Source organism: Cherax quadricarinatus, chromosome 72, assembly GCF_038502225.1.
Source record: "Cherax quadricarinatus isolate ZL_2023a chromosome 72, ASM3850222v1, whole genome shotgun sequence".
In the NCBI taxonomy this organism is placed as follows: domain Eukaryota; kingdom Metazoa; phylum Arthropoda; class Malacostraca; order Decapoda; family Parastacidae; genus Cherax; species Cherax quadricarinatus.
Window position 1 is genome coordinate 5301479 of NC_091363.1, and position 19842 is coordinate 5321320.

Consider the following 19842-nt stretch of genomic DNA (forward strand, 5'->3'; position numbering starts at 1 on the left):
TATTCGTGTTTTAAAGTATCATTTTGTACCATACTGATTTATAAATCATGAAATCTTAACAACACAACTGCAAACAAACGATGGAATGAGTGGTGTTAGAACCCATGCTATGGGTTCAAACTCCATCCATGCAAGGCACAAGAGTCTCATTGCTGTGGGATCTCAGAAAATGTGAGTAACAGTTTGAAGCTTTTCATGCCCATGTGTAATTACCTATTTGTAACTAGAGGAGCAGTTACACTCATGGTTTCCTACCTTCAGTATTTAATTTCCTATATATAATTAAAAAAAACTTGAAATTTCAGCACGTCATACTTATTGCATACCTACTGTATACCATTTATATAACGATACGCTGTATTATTCTACCATCAATTCATGAAGAAAGGCTTTCTACTGCATTTGCAGTATTCTTTTGGCACTATTTTGCTTGCAACTGTGGCCTCTGTTTTCCCTGCTGACAGTAAGAAATATTCAACTATGGCTTTGTATCAGTTTATGATGACAAGAAAGAGGTTAAGGACTACAACAAAATAGCCTACTGAGTATGTATACTTGTACTGTAAAAGTATTATTGAAAGAAGGGTAAGACAAGAATAGGATTTAGTGAACAATAACTAGATAAGGGTAATGAACCTTTTGCCGTATTTATGGGTTAAGAAAAAAAGAATATAAAAGGGTGGCTACAGAAGCAGTGTGGCAGATATTGCAAATGTATGGAACAGATGAGTTACTAAAAGTAATAAAGAGTTTTATACAGTGAGGCCCAGGTTAAGGTTTGTAGGAGAGAGAAGGACTACTTTCCAGTGAAAGTAGGACTTAGACAGGGATGCATGATGTCACCATGGATGTGTAATATATTTATAGATGGGCTGTAAAAGTGATTGCTAGGGTGTCAGAAAGTGGCATGGGTTTCAAAGATGGTGGAACAGTTACAAAGTGTAAATTATCACAGTTGGTCTTTACTGATGACACATTTATTTTAGGAGACTATGAAGGTAAGTTGCAAAGGTTGGTGTATTAATTTGAAAAGGTATGTAAAAGAAAGAAATTAAAACTGAACACAGACAAGAGTAAGGTGATGAGGAAAACAAAAAAGTCAATGAAATGGAAAACCGAATATCAGACTGGAAAGAGGGAGCATGGAGGAAGCTGATGTATCTGGATATTTGGAAGTTGACGTGTTGACAGACGGGTCTTCAAAAAATGAGGTGAACCACAGAACACATGAGAGAAAAAAAAAAGTTGGTGGTATGTTGAGGCATCTTTGGAAAGAAAGAGGTTTATCAATAGATGCAAAAAAAAAAAAAAAAAAAAAAAAAAAAAAAAAAAAAAAAAAAAAAAAAAAAAAAAAAAAAAAAAAAACAGAATACAGAAATGTCAACACTTCTGAATGGATGTGAGGCATGATCTTTGAATGTTGCAGGAGGAGGCTAGAGACAGTAGAAGTGTCATGTTTGTGTAGTAGTATAAATATTATACTGTACCTGCTTGTAAAGTGGATTCTCACAAAACAAATCATGTTTTCTTATAACCATTTGCTGTATAAATTGTGATACTGTATATAACAAGAAGAATCAGCCATAAAATAAGAAAATAAAAATTTAGACAAAAAATAAGAAAATAAAAATTAACCAAGAAATATAAAATCATATATAGAGTACAGCAGCGAAGATACGAACACTCACCAGAGATAACTGACACAGCTGCATATGATGGCTTGGAGGGGAATTTGTAGTTTGGGTGTTAGTTGGATGGAGTGAGGGAAGCAGGGCTGCCTTCCCTTTCTTCTGACTGACTAGTTTTCAGAGAAATATTCTTGCTGCAGGTCAAGTTGATTGAAGTGGGTCTTACTTCAGCTAAAGGAGGACGCTTCCCTGAGATTATCAGTCTTGTAGAGGGATGTAAAAATTTTTGCTTTTCTAAAGAAGGCTGTTCGGCTCGCCTTTGCTTTTCTCTGTATAGCTCCCTGTAACAGGCAATTGCATTGTCCATCTTCGACCTAACTTTTATGCTGCATTCTAGATTTGGATCATTTTCTGTATAGATTGCCAGAGCTGCTTCTATTAGATTGAAAGACTTTGACAACTGCTTCAGGGTTAATTGAGGGGTGGGATCGGTATCAGCCTTCTCTTCCTCATCCTCTCCCGATGTAGCTTGCTTTAGTTCAAGCTTCACCAATTCATCATCATCATCAGAAAGGTTTTCTCCATCTGAATCTGATAACTCCACCACATCAGTCTCATCGAAATCTTCAAAGCCAACATCTCTGGCAAAGTTCACAATATTCTGGAGAATGCCTTGAGCTGTCTCTTTGAAACCATGGATACAATCAGGCCAGAGAATTTTCCACACACTGTTCATTGTTTCTGATGTGATTTCATTCCAAGAATCACAGATGTTTCCAATAGCATTCATGATGCCAAAACTTTCCCAAAATTCCTTTATTGCTGGCTTATTCCCACCCTCCGTCTCTCTGATTAGTTGGGCAAAGGTTCTTCTTAAATAATAAGTCTCAAGTGTGGCTATAACACCTTCATCCATTTGCTGTATCATTGCCATTATATTCATGGGAAGAAATTCAACTCTAACATGTTCAGAAAGGTTATTTAAATTAAATGAATGACATGAGGCATTATCTATGAGGAGGAGTACCTTGTGAGCAATGTTGTTAGTGGTGCAGTATTTTTCAACAGCTGGGCAAAAATAGTGTAAAAACCAATCTTGAAATATATTTATAGTTACCAAAGCTTTCTTGTTGGAGCACCAAATTAAAGGGAGTTTGGGTTTCCCATAGGCCTTTAAAGCCCTTGGCATTTCAGTATGGTACACTATCAAAGGCTTAAGCTTAAAATCTCCTGCTACATTTCCACCCACAAGTAGAGTAAGATGGTCCTTGGAAACCTTAAGACCTGAAGAAGTCTTCTCTTCAGCAGATATGAAGTTTCTTGCTGGCATCCACTTCCAGTACAACTCAGTTTCATCTACAGTAAACACTTGCTGCGGTGTGTAGCCATCTTCTTCGATTATTTCCTGCAACATACCTTGATAAGTTGCAGCTGCACCAGCACTCTTAGCCTCACCAGTAATTTTAATGTTATGCAAGCAGTTATGCCTCTAAATCTTGAAAACCACAACTGACTAGTAATAAAAGTCTCCACTGCTTTACCTTTAAATCCTTAAATAAACTCTTGTCCTTCTCCTCTATCAGCAACATGCTTACAGTAACGTTGATTTGGTTTTGGTTCTCAATCCAAACACTTTAAAGGTTCTCCATGGTCTCCATTAAACTACTTTGTGTGCAAGATAATCTAGAAGCTCTGAGAGGCATCAATGCTTGTACAATGCCTTTATTTTTGTATCTAGAGATGGATAATATACATTGTAGAAGTAACTATGCCCAGAGCTTAAGCGATGATACCTTCTCACCAGAATGAAACTGCCAAAATATCTCCAATTTTGTATCCAAGTAACTGACCATTTTTCTTTGTAACTTTTGAACCATTACATTCTGTATTGCCCATTAGCATTAAGAAACCCTTTCTGGATGGGATACAACATAAACTAATGTTATATTTGTATAAAATTGAGCAATGATGCTCCTGCAGCTTCTCACATTGTCAACAATCTGTGTGAAAACACACTAGATGTGGTACGTGTCTAGTCAGTGAGTAGAAACAAGGTCTAATCTCAACCCAACAAGCTCAATTTCATTAATACTCCTCCAAAACCAAATCACACAATTATTAATATAAAAGTGTTCCCTAACTGTTCATGCTTGGTGCACAAAATATTTGTAAAACAATTTGTTGGCAAATTCTTGCATAATACAGGCCTTGTGTTTCACCTATAAATAAAAGATAACATTTTCTTACTTTTGCCAGTGGAAGGAAGGCGGGGTAGGGGTCGGCCTAGGAAAGGTTGGAGGGAGGGGGTAAAGGAGGTTTTGTGTGCGAGGGGCTTGGACTTCCAGTAGGCATGCGTGAGCGTGTTTGATAGGAGTGAATGGAGACAAATGGTTTTTAATACTTGATGTGCTGTTGGAGTGTGAGCAAAGTAACATTTATGAAGGGGTTCAGGGAAACCGGCAGGCCGGACTTGAGTCCTGGAGATGGGAAGTACAGTGCCTGCACTCTGAAGGAGGGGTGTTAATGTTGCAGTTTAAACTGTAGTGTAAAGCACCCTTCTGGCAAGACAGTGATGGAGTGAATGATGGTGAAAGTTTTTCTTTTTCGGGCCACCCTGCCTTGGTGGGAATCGGCCAGTGTGATAATAATAAAAACAAAAATAGCCTGAACTTGTGTATGGTTGCTGCACTTGCATAGGTCAACACGGTGATCCTCTTTCTGTGGAGTCTTTCGGTCTATCCCAAGTTTTTCATGGCAAGAAAGTTTAAATATTTCAAGTCTATATATAGTCTACTTGGAGGGCATTCCAGAGGTCAATGCCCCCACAGCCATTCCAGAATAATCTTGCCTCACAGGCATTTTATACACTATTAATTATTAGCATAACTTATGGTCACTGGCCAAATTAACAAACTAATGCAAATAATTAATTGCAGTAACCTTGTCTGTAGAAGCCCTTTCTCCACGTGGCTTAATGTGCATATACATACCATGTTATTTATTGAATCCCTCCAGCTATTCAAGGATATAATCAGTATTTACTTTTATATTCACCTGTTTATAAAATTACTTTATGCTTTCTTTCATTATTTTCCCAGCAAGGGAAGCATTTTTAATTTATAACAAGAGAAACCATTGATATAGCATATCATCAAACCTTTGGCTAGTAGGCACCTGCAATGTGCAACAGTTTTTTTTATGGCTTTCAGACAATCACTGTCTGTATAAAACTTGAACATTCTATTCTAGTTATAGATTAAATCTTGTAGAGCACAATTGTTTTTGAAATAGTGTTCTTGGCCACAGTCATCTTAACATGCACTTCTTTTTCCAACTGTATAAATCTGCTTTCTAGTGAAAGTAAACTTATAAAATTGGAGCACGGAGGAGGCCAGAAACAGTGGGGATGTTGTGACTGAGGGCAATATAGTGTGTCAACATTATGTAGAGAATTTGTAGTTTGGAGGTTTGGAGATACAGGGATACTAAAAGCATTATCCAGAGGGCTGAGAAAGGGTTACTGAGGCGGTTTGGACATTTATAGAAGATGAAGCAAAATACGATGACTTGGAGGGTTTATAAATCTGACGTGGAAGGATGTGGGGGGTAGGGTTCATCCTAGGAAAGGCTGACAGGAGGGGGTAAAGGAGGTTGTGTATGCATGGGGCTTGGACATTCAACAGGTGTGTGTGAGTAAGAAGAGGCAAGTGCTTTTTATGATTCAGCATGCTGCTGGAGTTCGAGCAAAGTAACATTTATGAAGGATTCAGGGAAACCAGTTAGCCAGACTTCAGTCCTGGAGATGGGAAGAACAGTGCCTGCACTCTGAAGGAGGGATGAGGATATTTCAATTTGAAGGGGCATTTGAACTGTGATATCAGCACCCTTCTGGTGAGACAACAATTGAATGAGTGACAGTGAAAGTGTTTTCTTTTGATTTGGGTCACCCTACTTCAGTGGGAGTGAAAATGAGAAAGGGAGGTAGTCCAGTGGCTGCCCATTCCCACACATCACTCCATTCCTCTCACACCACAAACTTGACCACAGCGATGTAGTCTGTCTACCTGGAGGGTATTCCGGGGATCAACACCCCCACGGCCCGGTCCATGAGCATGTGTAAATAGTACTGTTGTTAAACACATTGTGTAAAAGGGTGAGGGTGAATAGGAGTGAGAAAGAGGGAGAGTCTAGCTGCTGCCTGCCGTTACATATCTCTTTTGTTCTACAGTAGTCCTCCCCCATATCTGCAGGGGATATGTTCTAAGACCAACCATGAATATCTGAAACCGCAGATAGTAGCAAACCCTTTACATGAGTCATTTTCGTTTACATACATACCTACAATAAAGTTTAATTGATAAATTACACACAATAAATGGAGAATCAGCACTTTTTCTCTGATGGGAAGCACTTCATGGCTTCTCTTAGGCTTTGAAGAACTGCCACATCACTACTTTTGTGCTTTGTGGCCATTATTAAGAAAAATTAAGGGTTATTTTCGAGCCACAGAAAATCATGGATAACTGAAACTGTGGAAACCGAATCTGCTGATATAGGGGGTTCTACTGTATATATGTACTATATTGTAGTTCTGTTTTGTTTTAAATGTACACATTAATTAAACAATGTTAAATATTTCGTAAGAGAAAAATGAAGAGCAGTGTATGTAAAATATTGATTAAATATTTTAGTAAAAAACTGGGTGAAATTAGACACGGAGTACTATGGTTCGGGAATACATCTCTGATTATAACATGGGTTTCTATGAGAAAACATGTTCTGGGTTCCAAACCTGTACTGAATACACAGTATAAGATCACCAGACAAAGTTTATTCTGGCAAGGTGCATTAAGCCACAAGACATCCAAGGACAGGAACACTCCAAGGAGAGGGTTACTGTGCTCATGTGTGCAAAGTCAGCAATCATACACAAGTGCATGCTGCTTGTTATTGGCAAAAATAAACACCTATAAGCCATCAAGGATGTTAAAATGTTGCCTGTTATTTTCAAGGAAAACTACAAAGCCTGGATTACACAATAAATTTTCAATATTTTTTTTCAAACATACTGGTTGTATACCACCAAGGAAGGTTACTCGAAAAAGAAGAAAAACCCTATAAAGCTTTTCTTCTATTTACATTTAGTAATTTATACATGAGAAGGGCGTTACTAGTCCCTTGCTCAAATCATCAATAAATGTTTTTATAAATTAATGTTTTTATAAACATTTTGTTCAAAGTGGCCAGCACTGTGATTACAAAACCAGATATCTCAATATTTCAAGATTATGCTATTTCTTTAAAATCTACTCACCTATTTGAGGAGAGGAACAATTGGTTTCACAAACTTGGAATATTTTTACCACATTTACCTTATACAACTTCAAGTCCTGTAGTAGTGTGAAATGCAAATACAACAACCAAGTAAAGAGTAACGTTCTGGAGATTAATGAAATTTATGAGAAAGTTTTCTAAAATAGGTTGCCATAAATAAAAAAAACTTGATTAAATTACAAAATTGCAAAATGAAATAAGTACTATGACCCTGATCAACACATGGCATAAAATATGGCCTGCTAACAAGGGCCGAAGTGATGACGCAAGCATAGATTTCAAAGGGATTAGTATAAATTTTGAGAACTTAATGCAAAATGACAAAAACTATGCAATGAGATCCCTAACATTTGTGAGGACATTCAGGATTGGCAAGACTGTGATAAAGACCTTCCTGCTTGTGAAACAATTACTGATGCCACTGATATCAAAATCAATGATTATGTCACAAATGAAAATGCTACTCTGAGAAATGTGACAAGACATACAAGTGTCAAGAACGTAAGTGCTCAAAGTAAAGTGCAGGTGTAACATTTAACAGAGACAAGATACAAGTGTTGAATATAAAGCTCACAGCATAGTACAGGTGTAACACTGAAGAAAACAATGAGAGACAAGTGCTGAGGATGTACGTGCTCAAAGTAGAGCCCAGGTGTAATATAAAAAAAAATAGAGACAATTTTGAAGAAATTAAAATTATGTTACAGAAATCATAAGTAACAACTGAACTTAATCATTAACCCTTTAAGGGTCTGTCCCGTAGTTCTACGGTTTTGAAGCCTGGGTCCAAGTCGTAGTTCTACGCCATGAGCTCGGCTCACAGATAAGCTGTGAGCAGTAAATTTGGGCCTAGATATGAGAGACTGGATTAATGGGGTAAGTGTGCACCATATAAAACAAATCCTACAGCATGCCATGCATAATGAGAAAAAAAAACTGCAACTGTGTTTTTGGATTAAAACAGTGACTTTGCGGTGTATTTTCATATAACTTTTACAGTTGTATTCCTGGTTTCTTGGTCTCATTTGATAGAATGGGAGATATGTTACAGAAATAGAGATGATTCTGATTGGTTTCAGTAATGAAAATTGCTTGAAATTGAGCTCAAAATAGTGGAAATGTTCAATTTTTGCTGAATGTTCAAGAGTAAACAAGTGACATCACGCGTCCAACACACGTCAACTGGTGGGTCTAATATATGCTCACGAATACGCTGATATTATTTATACAATTATTACAATATTGCATAACAGTAAATCTTCTATATTTTTGGTGTGAATAAAAATTCTTTGTGAATAAAAATTCTTTGTGAATAAAAAAAATCAAAATGAAATTCATCTGTAAAGCCTGGAAACATAACTAATAAACAGAGGAAATGCTATTTTAGTGCCAGGAATACCTGCACTGTTTATTCTGTACCCTATTTTGAAATTGGAATATTTTGAACTTTGTGTGAAATTGGCTACATTACCAATTTCTGACCACTTTTTTGGGTAGTTGAAATAGTTGATTGGGCAGTTTCTTGTGCTCAATCAATAAAATAGAAGTGATACTAATGAAACAGCTAAGAATGTGGTCAACTGGAATAATGTAATTGGCCTAAAATAGGAGTCAAATTGGGCAAAATCACTGATACATAAATATTGTTGACGCAGTAAAATTTGCGAGTATAATTTCGTCAATTTTCCATAAAATTTCAAACTTTTCGTTTTATTACCTTCAGAAAAAGATTCTCTACCATTTTATAAGAAAAAATAACAAAAATTTGTTTTGAAAATTCTTGGACCCTGGGGAAAAGGCGTAGAGCTACGGCCTGGACCCTCAAAGGGTTAAATAGTCTAGCATACAGCTCTTGTTGAGCACATCCTCACAGCTCAAAACCTATTCATCCTCTGCTTAAAACATGCAATGACCATTAGAAAACTTTTGTAAACAAAGTCATTTAAAAGTTTCCTGTTATAATATGCACATCACAGCATTTTTTTTTTTTTACACTGCCCTCTGCAATGGATCTTCCATTTTAATATTAATATCTCTCAAAACAATGATTCACTAGATTTAAAAATCACTGAACCCCCTCCATACACACATACTCCTCTCCTCCCTCTCCCCCATCTCTCTATCTCATTTTCTCTTATCCTCATTCATTCATTCATTCATTCATTCATTCATTCATTCACACACACACACACACACACACACACACACACACACACACACACACACACACACACACACACACACACAACACAACACAACACAACACAACACAAAACACACAACACACAACACACAACACACAACACACAACACCCAACACACACAGAGCAGAACAGTGCAGCAAGGGCAAGCACACACACAACTATCCTCAGAACACCATCCCAACACAAACTACAATCCACACTCACAGCTTCCACCCAACACCCAGCTATAGAATCCCACAGTATGCTACCAGGTCTCCCACCCTCACAGGCCCCCCCAAACCACAGTGTTGGAAAGGAAACTGAAGGTATGGTACACAAACGCTGATGGAATAACAAATAAGTGGGAGGAGTGGCATGAAAGAGTCAAAGAGGCATCACCGGACATCATAGCTCTCACAGAAACCAAGCTAACAGGTATGATAACAGATGCCATCTTTCCAATGGGATACCAGATCCTGAGGAAAGACAGAGGTAATGGGGGGGGTGGAGGAGTGGCACTGTTGATCAAAAACCAATGGAATTTTGACGAGCTGGAGAGAGGAGACAGCGGAAAAGCAAGCGATTACATAGAGGGAACACTACACTCTGGACTCCCAAGGTGGTAATTACGGTGATGTATAACCCACCACAGAACAGAAGGAGGCCAAGGCAAGAGTATGACGAGAGCAATAGAGCGATGGTTGACACACTGGCTGCAGTGGCCAGAAGAGCTCATGCATGCAGGGCAAAGCTCCTGATCATGGGTGACTTTAACCACAAGGAGATCGATTGGGAGAATTTGGAGCCACATGGGGGCCAAGATACATGGAGGGCTAAGATGATGGAGGTGGTACCGGAAAACTTCATGTACCAACACGTAAGGGACACTACAAGAGAGAGGGGAGAGGATGAACCAGCAAGACTGGACCTAGTATTCACCTTGAGTAGTGCAGATATTGAGGACATCACATATGAAAGACCCCTTGGGGCCAGCGATCATGTGGTTTTAAGCTTCAAACACACAATAGAGCTACAAGTGGAGGGGGAAGCAAGAAGGCCAGGACGAATGAAGCCAAACTACAAGAAAGGGGACTACACGGGAATGAGGAACTTCCTGAATGGGGTTCAGTGGGACAGAGAACTGGCAGCGAAGCCAGTTAATGAGATGATGGAATATGTAGCAACAATGTGCAAGGAGGCTGAGGAGAGGTTTGTACCCAAGGGTAACAGGATTAATGAAAAAGCCAGGATGAGCCCATGGTTCACCCAAAGGTGCAGGGAGGCAAAAAACAAAGTGTGCTAGGGAATGGAAGAAATATAGAAGGCGAAGGACCCAAGAGAATAAGGAGAGCAGTCGTAGAGCCAGAAATAAATATGCACAGATAAGAAGGGTGGCCCAACGACAATATGAAAACGACATAGCAGCGAAAGCCAAATCTGACCCGAAGCTGTTATACAGCCACATCAGGAGGAAAACAACAGTCAAGGACCAGGCAATCAAGCTAAGGAAGGAAGGAGGAGAGACAACAAGAAATGACCGTGAAGTATGTGAGGAACTCAACAAGAGATTTAAAGAAGTGTTCACAGAGGAGACAGAAGGGGCTCCAGAAAGACAGAGATGTGGGACACACCACCAAGTGCTGGACACAGTACACACAACCAAGGAAGAAGTGAAGAGGCTTCTGAGTGAGCTAGATACCTCAAAGGCAATGGGGCCAGATAACATCTCTCCATGGGTCCTGAGAGAGGGAGCAGAGGCACTATGTGTACCCCTAACAACAATATTCAATACACCTATCGAAACAGGGAGATTGCCTGAGGCATGGAAGACAGCAAATGTAGTCCCAATCTTTAAAAAAGGAGACAGACATGAAGCACTAAACTACAGACCAATGTCACTGACATGTATAGTATGCAAAGTCATGGAGAAGATTATCAGGAGAAGAGTGGTGGAACACCTAGAAAGGAATGATCTCATCAACAGCAGCCAACATGGTTTCAGGGATGGGAAATCCTGTGTCACAAACCTACTGGAGTTCTATGACATGGTGACAGCAGTAAGACAAGAGAGAGAGGGGTGGGTGGATTGCATTTTCTTGGACTGCAAGAAGGCATTTGACACAGTTCCACACTAAGAGATTAGTGCAAAAACTGGAGGACCAAGCAGGGATAACAGGGAAGGCACTGCAATGGATCAGGGAATACTTGTCAGGAAGACAGCAGCGAGTCATGGTACGTGGCGAGGTGTCAGAGTGGGCACCTGTGACCAGCGGTGTCCCACAAGGGTCAGTCCTAGGACCAGTGCTGTTTCTGGTATTTGTGAACAACATGAAGGAAGGAATAGACTCCAAAGTGTCCCTGTTTGCAGATGATGTAAAGTTGATGAGAAGAATTCATTCAATCGAAGATAAGGCAGAACTACAAAGGGATCTGGACAGGCTGCAGACCTGGTCCAGCAATTGGCTCCTGGAGTTCAACCCCACCAAGTGCAAAGTCATGAAGACTGGGGAAGGGCAAAGAACACCGCAGACGGAGTACAGTCTAGGGGGCCAGAGACTACAAACCTCGCTCAAGGAAAAAGATCTTGGGGTGAGTATAACACTAGGCACATCTGAAGCGCACATCAACCAAATAACTGCTGCAGCATATGGGCGCCTAGCAAACCTCAGAACAGCATTCTGACATCTTAATAAGGAATCGTTCAGGACCCTGTACACCGTGTACATTACGCCCATATTGGAGTATGCGGCACCAGTTTGGAACCCACACCTAGCCAAGCACGTAAAGAAACTAGAGAAAGTGCAAAGGTTTGCAACAAAACTAGTTCCAGAGCTAAGAGGTATGTCCTACAAGGAGAGGTTAAGGGAAATCAACCTGACGACACTGGAGGACAGGAGAGAGAGGGGGGACATGATAACAATATACAAAATACTGAGAGGAGTTGACAAGTTGGACAAAGACAGGATGTTCCAGAGATAGTACACAGCAACAAGGGGACACAGTTGGAAGTTGAAGACACAAATGAATCACAGGGATGTTAGGAAGTATTTCTTCAGCCACAGAGTAGTCAGGAAGCGGAATAGTTTGGGAAGCGATGTAGTGGAGGCAGGATCCATACATAGGTTTAAGCAGAGGTATGATAAAGCACACGGTTCAGGAAGAGTGACCTAGTAGCAACCAGTGAAAAGGCAGGGCCAGGAGCTTGGACTCGACCCCTGCAACCTCAACTAGGTGAGTACACACACACACACACATACACACTCTCACACACAATCTCTCTCTCTCTCTCTCTCTCTCTCTCTCTCTCTCTCTCTTTGTATATATATATATATATATTTTTTTTTTTTTCAACAAGTCGGCCGTCTCCCACCGAGGCAGGGTGACCCAAAAAAGAAAGAAAATCCCCAAAAAGAAAATACTTTCATCATCATTCAACACTTTCACCACACTCGCACATTATCACTGTTTTTGCAGAGGTGCTCAGAATACAGCAGTCCAGAAGCATACACATATAAAGATACACAACATATCCCTCCAAACTGCCAATATCCCAAACCCCTCCTTTAAAGTGCAGGCATTGTACTTCCCATTTCCAGGACTCAAGTCCGACTATATGAAAATAACCGGTTTCCCTGAATCCCTTCACTAAATATTACCCTGCTCACACTCCAACAGATCGTCAGGTCCCAAGTATCATTCGTCTCCATTCACTCCTATCTAACACGCTCACGCACGCTTGCTGGAAGTCCAAGCCCCTTACCCACAAAACCTCCTTTACCCCCTCTCTCCAACCCTTTCGAGGACGACCTCTACCCCGCCTTCCTTCCCCTATAGATTTATATGCTTTCCATGTCATTCTACTTTGATCCATTCTCTCTAAATGACCAAACCACCTCAACAACCCCTCTTCTGCCCTCTGACTAATACTTTTATTAACTCCACACCTTCTCCTAATTTCCACACTCCGAATTTTCTGCATAATATTTACACCACACATTGCCCTTAAACAGGACATCTCCACTGCCTCCAACCGTCTCCTCGCTGCTGCATTTACCACCCAAGCTTCACATCCATATAAGAGTGTTGGTACTACTATACTTTCATACATTCCCTTCTTTGCCTCCATAGATAACGTTTTTTGACTCCACATATACCTCAACGCACCACTCACCTTTTTTCCCTCATCAATTCTATGATTAACCTCATCCTTCATAAATCCATCCGCCGACACGTCAACTCCCAAGTATCTGAAAACATTCACTTCTTCCATACTCCTCCTCCCCAATTTGATATCCAATTTTTCTTTATCTAAATCATTTGACACCCTCATCATCTTACTCTTTTCTATGTTCACTTTCAACTTTCTACCTTTACACACATTCCCAAACTCATCCACTAACCTTTGCAATTTTTCTTTAGAATCTCCCATAAGCACAGTATCATCAGCAAAAAGTAACTGTGTCAATTCCCATTTTGAATTTGATTCCCCATAATTTAATCCCACCCCTCTCCCAAACACCCTAGCATTTACTTCCTTTACAACCCCATCTATAAATATATTAAACAACCATGGTGACATTACACATCCCTGTCTAAGACCTACTTTTACCGGGAAGTAGTCTCCCTCTCTTCTACACACCCTAACCTGAGCCTCACTATCCTCATAAAAACTCTTTACAGCATTTAATAACTTACCACCTATTCCATATACTTGCAACATCTGCCACATTGCTCCTCTATCCACTCTATCATATGCCTTTTCTAAATTCATAAATGCAATAAAAACTTCCCTATCTTTATCTAAATACTGTTCACATATATGCTTCAATGTAAACACCTGATCTACACATCCCCTACCCACTCTAAAACCTCCTTGCTCATCCGCAATCCTACATTCTGTCTTACCTCTAATTCTTTCAATTATAACCCTACCGTACACTTTTCCTGGTATACTCAGTAAGCTTATTCCTCTATAATTTTTACAGTCTCTTTTGTCCCCTTTCCCTTTATATAAAGGGACTATACATGCTCTCTGCCAATCCCTAGGTACCTTCCCCTCTTTCATACATTTATTAAACAAAAGTACCAACCACTCCAACACTATATCCCCCCCTTGCTTTTAACATTTCTGTCATGATCCCATCAGTTCCAGCTGCTTTACCCCCTTTCATTTTACGTAATGCCTCACGTACCTCCCCCACACTTACATTCTGCTCTTCTTCACTCCTAAAAGATGGTATACCTCCCTGACCAGTGCATGAAATTACTGCCTCTGTTTCTTCCTTAACATTTAAAAGTTCCTCAAAATATTCTCGCCATCTACCCAATACCTCCATCTCCCCATCTACTAACTCCCCTACTCTGTTTTTAACTGACAAATCCATATTTTCCCTAGGCTTTCTTAACTTGTTTAACTCACTCCAAAATTTTTTCTTATTTTCATTAAAATTTCTTGACAGTGCCTCTCCCACTCTATCATCTGCTCTCCTTTTGCACTCTCTCACCACTCTCTTTACCTTTCTTTTACTCTCCATATACTCTGCTCTTCTTATAACATTTCTGCTTTGTAAAAACTCTCATAAGCTACCTTTTTCTCTTTTATCACACCCTTTACTTCATCATTCCACCAATCACTCCTCTTTCCTCCTGCCCCCACCCTCCTATAACCACAAACTTCTGCCCCACATTCTAATACTGCATTTTTAAAACTATTCCAACCCTCTTCAACCCCCCCACTACTCATCTTTGCACTAGCCCACCTTTCTGCCAATAGTCGCTTATATCTCACCCGAACTTCCTCCTCCCTTAGTTTATACACTTTCACCTCCCTCTTACTTGTTGTTGCCACCTTCCTCTTTTCCCATCTACCTCTTACTCTAACTGTAGCTACAACTAAATAATGATCCGATATATCAGTTGCCCCTCTATAAACATGTACATCCTGGAGCCTACCCATCAACCTTTTATCCACCAATACATAATCTAATAAACTACTTTCATTACGTGCTACATCATACCTTGTATATTTATTTATCCTCTTTTTCATAAAATATGTATTACTTATTAACAAATTTCTTTCTACACATAGCTCAATTAAAGGCTCCCCATTTACATTTACCCCTGGCACCCCAAATTTACCTACTACTCCTTCCATAACATTTTTACCCACTTTAGCATTGAAATCCCCAACCACCATTACTCTCACACTTGATTCAAAACTCCCCACGCATTCACTCAACATTTCCCAAAATCTCTCTCTCTCCTCTACACTTCTCTCTTCTCCAGGTGCATACACGCTTATTATAACCCACTTTTCACATCCAATCTTTATTTTACTCCACATAATCCTTGAATTAATACATTTATAGTCCCTCTTTTCCTGCCATAGCTTATCCTTCAACATTATTGCTACTCCTTCTTTAGCTCTAACTCTATTTGAAACCCCTGACCTAATCCCATTTATTCCTCTCCACTGAAACTCTCCCACCCCCTTCAGCTTTGTTTCACTTAAAGCCAGGACATCCAGCTTCTTCTCATTCATAACATCCACAATCAACTCTTTCTTATCATCTGCACAACATCCACGCACATGCAGACTTCCCACTTTGACAATTTTCTTCTTCTTATTCTTCCCACTTTGACAATTTTCTTCTTCTTATTCTTTATTTTTTTATTCTTATTCTTTTTATATATATATATATATATATATATATATATATATATATATATATATATATATATATATATATATATATATATATATATATATATATATATATATGTATATATATATATATGTATATATATATATATGTATATATATATATATATATATATATATATATATATATATATATATATATATATATATATATATATAATATATATATATAAATGATCAGTTATGGAAGGAGAAAAGAGAATATGAATGTGTAAATTCAAGAATTATGTGGATTAAAGTAAAGGTTGGATGCGAGAAGTGGGTCATAATAAGCATGTATGCACCTGGAGAAGAGAGGAATGCAGAGGAGAGAGAGAGATTTTGGGAGATGTTAAGTGAATGTATAGGAGCCTTTGAACCAAGTGAGAGAGTAATTGTGGTAGGGGACCTTAATGCTAAAGTAGGAGAAACTTTTAGAGAGGGTGTGGTAGGTAAGTTTGGGGTGCCAGGTGTAAATGATAATGGGAGCCCTTTGATTGAACTTTGTATAGAAAGGGGTTTAGTTATAGGTAATATATATTTTAAGAAAAAGAGGATAAATAAGTATACAAGATATGATGTAGGGCGAAATGACAGTAGTTTGTTGGATTATGTATTGGTAGATAAAAGACTGTTGAGAAGACTTCAGGATGTACATGTTTATAGAGGGGCCACAGATATATCAGATCACTTTCTAGTTGTAGCTACACTGAGAGTAAAAGGTAGATGGGATACAAGGAGAATAGAAGCATCAGGGAAGAGAGAGGTGAAGGTTTATAAACTAAAAGAGGAGGCAGTTAGGGTAAGATATAAACAGCTATTGGAGGATAGATGGGCTAATGAGAGCATAGGCAATGGGGTCGAAGAGGTATGGGGTAGGTTTAAAAATGTAGTGTTAGAGTGTTCAGCAGAAGTTTGTGGTTACAGGAAAGTGGGTGCGGGAGGGAAGAGGAGCGATTGGTGGAATGATGATGTAAAGAGAGTAGTAAGGGAGAAAAAGTTAGCATATGAGAAGTTTTTACAAAGTAGAAGTGATGCAAGGAGGGAAGAGTATATGGAGAAAAAGAGAGAGGTTAAGAGAGTGGTGAAGCAATGTAAAAAGAGAGCAAATGAGAGAGTGGGTGAGATGTTATCAACAAATTTTGCTGAAAATAAGAAAAAGTTTTGGAGTGAGATTAACAAGTTAAGAAAGCCTAGAGAACAAATGGATTTGTCAGTTAAAAATAGGAGAGAAGAGTTATTAAATGGAGAGTTAGAGGTATTGGGAAGATGGAGGGAATATTTTGAGGAATTGTTAAATGTTGATGAAGATAGGGAAGCTGTGATTTCGTGTATAGGGCAAGGAGGAATAACATCTTGTAGGAGTGAGGAAGAGCCAGTTGTGAGTGTGGGGGAAGTTCGTGAGGCAGTAGGTAAAATGAAAGGGGGTAAGGCAGCCGGGATTGATGGGATAAAGATAGAAATGTTAAAAGCAGGTGGGGATATAGTTTTGGAGTGGTTGGTGCAATTATTTAATAAATGTATGGAAGAGGGTAAGGTACCTAGGGATTGGCAGAGAGCATGCATAGTTCCTTTGTATAAAGGCAAAGGGGATAAAAGAGAGTGCAAAAATTATAGGGGGATAAGTCTGTTGAGTATACCTGGTAAAGTGTATGGTAGAGTTATAATTGAAAGAATTAAGAGTAAGACAGAGAATAGGATAGCATATGAACAAGGAGGCTTTAGGAAAGGTATGTGTGACCAGGTGTTTACAGTGAAACATATAATTGAACAGTATTTAGATAAGGCTAAAGAGGTCTTTGTGGCATTTATGGATTTGGAAAAGGCGTATGACAGGGTGGATAGGGGGGCAATGTGGCAGATGTTGCAAGTGTATGGTGTAGGAGGTAGGTTACTGAAAGCAGTGAAGAGTTTTTACGAGGATAGTGAGGCTCAAGTTAGAGTATGTAAGAAAGAGGGAAATTTTTTCCCAGTAAAAGTAGGCCTTAGACAAGGATGTGTGATGTCACCGTGGTTGTTTAATATATTTATAGATGGGGTTGTAAGAGAAGTAAATGCGAGGGTCTTGGCAAGAGGCGTAGAGTTAAAAGATAAAGAATCACACACAAAGTGGGAGTTGTCACAGCTGCTCTTTGCTGATGACACTGTGCTCTTCGGAGATCTGAAGAGAAGTTGCAGAGATTGGTGGATGAATTTGGTAGGGTATGCAAAAGAAGAAAATTAAAAGTGAATACAGGAAAGAGTAAGGTTATGAGGATAACAAAAAGATTAGGTGATGAAAAATTGGATATCAGACTGGAGGGAGAGAGTATGGAGGAGGTGAACGTATTCAGATATTTGGGAGTGGACGTGTCAGCAGATGAGTCTATGAAGAATGAAGTGAATAATAGAATTGATGAGGGGAAAAAGATGAGTGGTACACTTAAGAGTCTGTGGAGACAAAGAAATTTGTCCTTGGAAGCAAAAAGGGGAATGTATGAGTGTATAGTTATACAACTGCTCTTATATGGGCGTGAAACATGGGTGGTGAATGCTGCAACAAGGAGAAGGCAGTGGAGATGTCATGTCTGAGAGTGTGGTGTGAATATAATGCAGAGAAATCGTCGTTTGGAAATGAGGAAGAGGTGTGGGATTACCAAAACTGTTGTCCAGAGGGCTGAGGAAGGGTTGTTGAGGTGGTTCGGACATGTAGAGAGAATGGAGCGAAATAGAATGACTTCAAGAGTGTATCAGTTTGTAGTAGAAGGAAGGCGGGGTAGGGGTCGGCCTAGGAAAGGTTGGAGGGAGGGGGTAAAGGAGGTTTTGTGTGCGAGGGGCTTGGACTTCCAGCAGGCATGCATGAGCGTGTTTGATAGGAGTGAATGGAGACAAATGCTTTTTAATACTTGACGTGCTGTTGGAGTGTGAGTAAAGTAACATTTATGAAGGGATTCAGGGAAACCGGCAGGCCGGACTTGAGTCCTGGAGATGGGAAGTACAGTGCCTGCACTCTGAAGGAGGGGTGTTAATGTTGCAGTATAAAAACTGTAGTGTAAAGCACCCTTCTGGCAAGACAGTGATGGAGTGAATGATGGTGAAAGTTTTTCTTTTTCGGGCCACCCTGCCTTGGTGGGAATCGGCCAGTGTGATAATAAAGTTAAAGAGGGTTGGAATAGTTTTAAAAATGCAGTATTAGAATGTGGGGCAGAAGTTTGTGGTTATAGGAGGGTGGGGGCAGGAGAAAAGAGGAGTGATTGGTGGAATGATGAAGTAAAGGGTGTGATAAAAGAGAAAAAGGTAGCTTACGAGAGGTTTTTACAAAGCAGAAGTGTTATAAGAAGAGCAGAGTATATGGAGAGTAAAAGAAAGGTGAAGAGAGTGGTGAGAGAGTGCAAAAGGAGAGCAGATGAAAGAGTGGGAGAGGCACTGTCAAGAAATTTTAATGAAAATAAGAAAAAATTTTGGAGTGAGTTAAACAAGTTAAGAAAGCCTAGGGAAAGTATGGATTTGTCCGTTAAAAACAGAGTAGGGGAGTTAGTAGATGGGGAGAGGGAGGTATTAGGTAGATGGCGAGAATATTTTGAGGAACTTTTAAATGTTGAGGAAGAAAGGGAGGCGGTAATTTCATGCACTGGCCAGGGAGGTATACCATCTTTTAGGAGTGAAGAGCAGAATGTAAGTGTGGTGGAGGTACGTGAGGCATTACGTAGAATGAAAGGGGGTAAAGCAGCTGGAACTGATGGGATCATGACAGAAATGTTAAAAGCAGGGGGGGATATAGTGTTGGAGTGGTTGGTACTTTTGTTTAATAAATGTATGAAAGAGGGGAAGGTACCTAGGGATTGGCGGAGAGCATGCATAGTCCCTTTATATAAAGGGAAAGGGGACAAAAGAGATCGTAAAAATTATAGAGGAATAAGTTTACTGAGTATACCAGGAAAAGTATACGGTAGAGTTATAATTGAAAGAATTAGAGGTAAGACAGAATGTAGAATTGCGGATGAGCAAGGAGGCTTCA

General features: G+C 39.5%; 1 protein-coding gene across 3 annotated transcripts in view; it reads right to left on the minus strand.

The window, feature by feature from the left end:
* Positions 1-19842, minus strand: part of LOC128701439 (REST corepressor 1) — a 90157-nt gene that overhangs the window by 20274 nt on the left and 50041 nt on the right. For 2 of the 3 annotated variants that reach the window (XR_011394020.1, XR_011394021.1), the window contains one exon: positions 1689-3033. The exons of the other annotated variant lie outside the window; for it this stretch is intronic. The gene's annotated coding sequence lies outside the window, so the exon portion shown is untranslated. The remainder of the gene's footprint in view (positions 1-1688; positions 3034-19842) is intronic. 3 annotated transcript variants of the gene reach the window in all.